Source organism: Gossypium hirsutum, chromosome A13 (genome assembly GCF_007990345.1).
Source record: "Gossypium hirsutum isolate 1008001.06 chromosome A13, Gossypium_hirsutum_v2.1, whole genome shotgun sequence".
Lineage (NCBI taxonomy): Eukaryota > Viridiplantae > Streptophyta > Magnoliopsida > Malvales > Malvaceae > Gossypium > Gossypium hirsutum.
The window spans coordinates 55,743,862-55,749,985 of record NC_053436.1 but is presented as its reverse complement, the minus strand read 5'-3'; the positions used below and the strand labels follow the sequence as shown (position 1 = coordinate 55,749,985).

Below are 6,124 nucleotides of genomic sequence, written 5' to 3'. Positions count from 1 at the left end.
ATAGCTAAAATAATTCTATATCTGTAACATCCATAACCCGTATCCGTCGTCAGAATAGGGTTACTACGCATTACTGAACAATACACATCATTTACATACATGTAAGAAAACATAATTAAAGTATATATAAATCATTTGCAATGTTCCTTATATAGGTCTTCGAGACTTCAAAACATGCTTAGAAAAGATTCGGGACTAAACTGTTCACATTTACAATCTTTGGAAAACCTAGAAAAATTTCAAAATTTTAAGGGTTACACGCCCGTGTGAATAGGACGTGTGCCTCACACGATCATTAGACACACCCGCGTCGAAAGCTGTGTGAAAACAGGGCATACATACTGGCTTGCACCACACGACCGACCACACGCCCATGTATCAGCTCGTGTGCCACACACGACCAATAGACACGTTCGTGTGTCTAGGCCGTATCAAAACTACAAGGTATAGTAACTTTAAATCGTAGGGTACCCCAAGGGACACACGGCCGTGCAAAGTAACCGTGTGTCGCACACGGCTGAGACACATGCCCGTGTCCCTGTCTGTGTGGACAAAAATTGGCTATTTGCAAAGCCATTTTGCCACCCTAAAATCACAAGTATTTACAAGCATAAATGACCACATTTTCTCAGCTCAATAGGAAGCCAAAATATTCATTTCAATACCCATTATAAGCCATACCAAACCTACCAATTACATATCCAAATACCTATTTAACAACATGCATAATCCATTCACTTAACAAACACATATTAGGACTTTACTTACATAATTTTATTCCAGCATTCCTTGCCAAAACATACCATAATTAACACTTCAACTCAACCAAAACATAACATCAAAATAAGCCAAATCACATGGCTTAATTCATATACAAAGATATACCAAAATCATGATATAAAGTAACATAACTATCATTCTTTAAATTAGCTTATACATGCCATATTTACAAATTCACAAGTTCAAAAGGTACCAATCGAGAATTGGATAGTGTGATGTGCAACTCCAACTTGTCCGAAACGAGCGAGCTAATGAATATTTATAAAACATAGAAAAAGAAACAGAGTAAGCTTTATAGTGCTTTCAACTGGTGTCTCTGTTAACAGTGCTTTCAACAGTTCAAACTCTATTGACACTTTTTCGACCATTCAAACTTCACATCTTTTTATAGCAATTGAGTCATTGGTGTCGAAATAATTGGGAATCCTTTCACGAATCTTCAATAATAACCCGCTAAACCTAGAAAAATATGGAATTTAGACACATTTCTTGGAGATTTCCAATCAACAATTTCGGGTCAACTCTTATGCTGTCAGATGAAATAATATGCCCTAGAAATCCAACCTCTCAAAGCCAAAACTCACATTTGTTGAACTTTGCAAATAACTTCTTTTCTCGTAGAGTTTGTAACACAATTCTCAAGTGCTCGGTATGCTCAGATTCATCTCATGAATAGATTAGAATATCGTCAATGAATACAACAACAAATCTGTCTAAATACGGTCTGAATATTAGATTCATCAAGTCCATAAAAATGGTAGGAGCATTAGTTAAATCAAAAGGCTGTTCTAAAAGCGATTTTTGGCACATCCAACTCTTTAACTCACAACTGATAGTAACACGATCTCCAATCAATCTTTGAAAATACTGTAGCCCCTTTCAACTAACCAAATAAGTCATCAATCCATGGTAGAGGGTATTTTCTCTTTATAGTCACTTTATTCAATTGTCTATAATCAATACACATTCTCATAGTTCTATCTTTCTTTTTCACGAACAATACCGGTGCACCCCAGGGAGAATAAGTCAGTTGAACAAAACCTCTATCTGTCAATTCTTGTAACAGAGCTTTCAACTCTTTTAATTCTATTGGAGCCATTCTATATGGAACTATCGATATCGGCGTAGTTCCTGGTACTAATTTTATACCAAATTCAACCTCTCTAATCGGCGATAAACCTGGTAATTCTTCTAGAAATACATCCGAAAACTCACAAACAACAGGTATGGATTCAATCTTTAATTCTGACACTTTTGTATCCAGTACGTATGCAAGGTAGGCATCATAGCGCTTTTTTAAATATTTTTGAGCTACTGATAAACCGTAATCTATACATATTTTTATCCTATGCTTAGCCTATTTATGAATGGTTTCTCCTTAGATTTGGTGAATTCGATGCTCCTAATCCTTTAATTTCATATTTTATACTTAGGAGAGCATAGAAGAGTAAAAAAAGCGAGAAACGGGCCGAAAACGGAGAAAATGGACCCACATGAGAAATCAACACGGCCTGGACTTTCTCACACGGGCGTGTCACATAGTCGTGTCCCATTGGCAGGATTGAAGCACGACTTATACGGTTATACTACACGCCCGTTCTGGAGTAATTGCACATGGGTGTGTCACACGGACGTGTCCTTGCAGAGCCCAAGTATAACCCTATTCGGAAAAGGCCAATGTTGGAGGCTCTTAGGCATTCAAAAGCCTATTTAAACACCTGAGGAGGCACTTAGAAGGGGACGCATAGTAGGAAGCAAAGAATTACTCAAGGAAAGTTGATTGATCCATCTCAGAAGTCGGATTCATCATCAAGACTGAAGATCTCCCTTCCAGTTCCTTCAGGAGTTTTGGGTTTTCTCATGTTTTGTTATCTTTATGCTTTTGAGATGTTTTCTTTCATAAGTATGAACTAAACCCCCTAAATACCTAAGGGGAATGAAACCTAAGACGGATCTTGTTATGATTATCTGAATTGTATGATATATATTTGACTTGTTCTTAATTATGTGTTCTTAATTCTTGTTTTGATATTCTAAGATATTGATTCAAGTTAAGCTCTTATGCAGAGAAGGAATAGACCCTGCCTAAGAGTAAATTTGTAATAATTAAGCAGAGTTGATTGCATGCCTAGAGATAGGGTGATAAGATCTTGCCGGATTAGGGTGAAACCTAATAAAGGAATCCATAGATCGAGTTAATGCAATCCTAGGGTGTTAATTAGAAAGAGATTTCAATTATTCAACCTAGGGTTAGACGTTATTAGTCCCAAGAGAGATAATAATATAACTTAAGGATTTTCATGGATCAAGTCAGATGAATAAATCGTCTGATTGAGAGTCAAATAACAAGTGAAGTCTAGGTGGATTTTTCCTTAGGTATTGTCTTAATCAATCGAATTTTCCCAAAATTATTTTCCCAAATTTTCTTTTTGTGTATTCTTAGTTAATAATTAGTTTAGATAACCAATCCTCTTAATTTTTAGGCTAGATAATAAAAAAGATGTAAATACTAGTACTCGTAGTTCCTTTGGGTCCGACAATCCGGTCTTACTGAACTATACTATTGCTCGATAGGTACACTTGCCTTAATTGTGATAATACGTTAGTCTCAAGAGCGATTCATTCATAAATCTTTAAAACCTATCACGAATATCACGTATCAAGTTTTTGGCACCGTTTTTGGGGATCTAGGATATTAGGAACACTCGATTTTATTACTTTAGCCATTTTACTTTTATTGCAATTTAAATTTTTATTTTCTATTCTAATTCTTCATTTATTTTCTTCTGACAGGTTTTTCTAGTTTATGACCAGAAGAAACTCGTCAGAACCGTTATTGTTTGATAATGAGCTTGATCACACAGTTCGCAGAAACCGAAGAGAAATAAGGCGAAGGTTACGATACACAGAGGAAGAGCAAGAGGACGATACTTCAACCACAACCGAGGAGATGGCTGAAATCCAAGAAAATCTGCTACCTCCTGCCATTGCTGTTAATCAGAATCCTGCTCTGCGTACTATGTATGGTTATGATAAACCTTCTTTAACAGGAACTGAATCGAGCATAGTTAGACCCACTGTAGCTGCAAATACTTTTGAACTAAAACCTAACACAATTCAAATGATACATCAATTTGTTCAGTTTGATGGTTTGCAGGATGAAGATCCCAATGCTCACTTGGCAAATTTCTTAAAATTTTGCGACACTTTTAAAATAAATGGCATTTCTAATGACGCCATTCACATTTGGTTGTTTCCCTTTTCATTGAGAAACAAAGCTAAACAGTGGTTGAATTCGTTGCCACAGGGGTCAATCACTACTTGGGAACAAATGACCGAAAAGTTTTTATAAAAATATTTTTTACCGGCTAAAACGGCTAAATTACGTAATGATATCTCTTCTTTTGTGCAGATGGGTTTAGAAACACTCTACGATGCATGGGAGAGATACAATGACCTCTTGAGAAGATGCCCTCACCATGGGTTACCACTCTGGCTACAGGTTCAAACGTTTCATAATGGCCTGAATCCTTTGACTCGACAGATGATCGACGCAGCCGCTGGTAGAACCATCAATAATAAGGCACCTGAAGATGCTTATGAATTTATAGAAGAGATGTCATTGAATAATTATCAGTGGCAAGTCATGAGGACAAAGCCAACAAACGCAGCCAGGGTTTATAACGTCCATTCAGTCACCATGTTCTCTAATCAGGTAGAACTCTTGAATAAGAAAATTGATTGTTTCCTTAGTTCTTCACAGGTTCACCAAATAATGCAGTGCGAAGCGAGTGGAGGTGGATCAAGTAGTTCAGAATGCCCACTTTATGGCCACAACATGGAGAATGAGCTTTTAAATTACATGGGTAACATTCCTCGATCTCAAAACAATCCTTATAGCAATACTTACAATGCAGGTCAGAAGAACCACCCAAATTTTTCATGGGGAGACCAAGGAAATCAGAGACCACCTCCCCCTTCAGGCTTTCAGCAACCACCGTACCAGCAGGAGAAAAAGTCGAACCTTGAGGAGATACTAACCAAATTCATTTTCGTGTCAGAAACTCATTTTTAGAATATCGTGACGGCACTTAAAAATCAAAAAGCATCAATCCAGGGGCTCGAAACTCAGATTGGACAGCTCGCCAAGCTGATTTTCGAATGACCACAAGGTAGCCTACCAAACAACACTGAATCTAACCCAAGGGAGCAACTCAACGCGATTTCCATTCAAGATGAGGAAGGGTTAGTTGCAAAACCAAGACCAGAAATGGTGGTAAGTAAAGGTAAGAATGAGGTAGGCCAAAATAACCCAAAGCTAATGAGTACAGAATATAAACCTCATGTGCCATACCCCAATGCGACAATGAAAGACCGATCAGATGAAAAATTTGGTAAATTCCTTAAACTTTTAAAGAAACTACATATTAATTTACCATTTATTGAAGCCCTTTCGCAGATGCCAAATGCACTCAAGTTTTTAGAGGAGCTTTTAGCAAATAAACGAAAGTTGGATGAGGCGTCGCATGTGGAGTTGAATGCAGTTTGCTCAGCCGTATTACAGAATAAGCTACCCAACAAATTTAAGGATCGAGGGAGTTTTACAGTTCCTTATTTAATTGGTAGTTTATATTTTCATCATGCATTGGCTGACTTAGGGGCAAGCATTAATGTTATGCCTTATAAAATGTTTAAATAGCTAGGTCTTGGGAAACCCAAACAAACTAGGATGAGCATTCAATTGGCTGATAAAACCATTAGATTTCCTAGGGGTATCATTGAAGATGTTCTTGTTAAGATCGATAAATTTATATACCCAGTAGACTTTGTTGTTCTAGACATGGAAAAAGATAGTAACACACCTTTAATTTTAGGACGACCCTTTTTAGCGACTGCTAGAACCATTACTGATGTTGGTAGAGGTGAACTCATATTTCGTGTGGGAGACAAAACAATGACCCTTCAAGCTCGTAATTCTAATAACACATTGTAACACCCCGAACTCATGGCCGTTACCGGAAATCGAACACGAGGTGTTACCGGCTTACTTCATTTATTTTCCCCTATTTTTTTTGTTCCAGGAAGGCTAGCTACTGTATCGTGGTCGCTTTAAAAATCATATTTTGAGTTATGAAACTCGAAATCCAATTTCGTAACTTTTCCCCGAAACTAGACTCATATATCTATATGGTGGAATTTTTGTAGAATTTTTGGTTGGGCCAATTAGTACAGTTTATTTGTTAAAGTTTCCCCTGTTTCAAGGTTCGACTACACTGACCTCTGTACCTTACGATTTAAATATCTCCCTGTAAAGGGCTTCAATGCCTATGCCATTTGTCTCTAA

At 37.2% G+C, this 6,124-nt stretch overlaps 1 non-coding gene across 1 annotated transcript; it reads right to left on the bottom strand.

Moving 5' to 3' along the window:
• Positions 1–4,159: 4,159 nt before the first annotated feature.
• LOC121213308 (small nucleolar RNA R71) lies at positions 4,160–4,266 on the bottom strand. The gene has a single exon (XR_005908691.1). It is a non-coding gene; the product is annotated as a small nucleolar RNA R71 (small nucleolar RNA).
• Between the last annotated feature and the right edge of the window lie 1,858 nt (positions 4,267–6,124).